The sequence below is a fragment of the Embiotoca jacksoni genome, unplaced genomic scaffold (assembly GCF_022577435.1).
Source record: "Embiotoca jacksoni isolate LCO1_2020_lvr unplaced genomic scaffold, fEmbJac1.0.p SCAF_100, whole genome shotgun sequence".
NCBI classification, from domain to species: domain Eukaryota; kingdom Metazoa; phylum Chordata; class Actinopteri; family Embiotocidae; genus Embiotoca; species Embiotoca jacksoni.
In genome coordinates, this window is record NW_027185231.1 from 422,501 (window position 1) to 423,689 (window position 1,189).

The window sequence follows — 1,189 nt, forward strand, 5'->3', positions numbered from 1 at the left end:
ATGACCCTGAGCAAACAGCCGCAGACAAGTGAAAAGGAAGCTGTTCCCAGAATGCACCAGCAGATTGATGGAGGCGGGCCGAGACCGCACGGTGATGGCGGCGGCCGCATTCAGCCGGCTGATTGACGGCGGCGTTCCGTTACATTAAAACCTTCCTGGACAACGAGACGGGAAGATATTCATAACCTCCGACACGCGGAACAAAGAACTGTATTTGATCACCATCAGGGTCTGGGAGGAGGAGGAGGAGGAGGAGGAGGAGATGGGGGAAGAGGAAGAGGAGTAGGAGGAGGAGGAAGAGAAAGAGGAGGAGGAAGTGTTTACTGAAGCATCGCTATTCAAACTGCAGCTTCTTTAAACTCTGACAGTTTCTCCTTTTAACGTGATATTTATATATAATTATATTTAATTAATCAACACGGTTTTCATCTGAATGGACAGAAACATGATGATGTCACAGAGAAGGTGACCTTTGACCTCCTTAAATCTCAACCCTTCGGTCCAAGTGAGCGTTTGCACCAAATGTGAAGAACGAGACGTCACAGTGACAAAAAAACATAAATAAATAAACTAATAAATCACTTTATTAAACGTTACGACGCTGAGAGGAACAAAGGAGGCAGCTCCACCAAAGTCCCTTTAAATACTCACAGCTTTAATTTTGTCCTCATGTGGAAAGTTTGATTAACTTTGTAATTGTGTTTTCAGCTCAGATAGTTTTCAGAGTTTTTTGGTAAATTTTGCAAAAAAAAAAAAAAAGTAAATATTAGGTTTCAGTTATTTTTATAAACAGACATATTTTAAATAATAAAATAATTGATTTAAAAACAGACGCTCGGTTTCTCCGAGTGAGGAAGAGGACGAGGGAGGACTAGGGAGGAGGAGAGGGAGGGAGGGAGAGGGGGTGGGGGGGGACATATGGTTTAGAGTGCAATAACTTGAATCTGCTCCAACAAATGAGTAATTGAGAAGGGGAGAAAAAGCTGTGAGTCTTGACTCGACAAAGCTGCAAAAACTCTCTTCTTTCAGCCTAATGAAGCTGTTGTCTGGTGGGTGGGGGTGGGGGTGGGGGTGGGGGTGGGGGGGGTTGAGCAGCCCTGGACGTGATTTGTCATACAATCTGAATCTTTAGGAGGGCTGCAGCAGAGAGACCTCCTCTCCATATGTCTGCTTCGTTTGCATCTGAAAG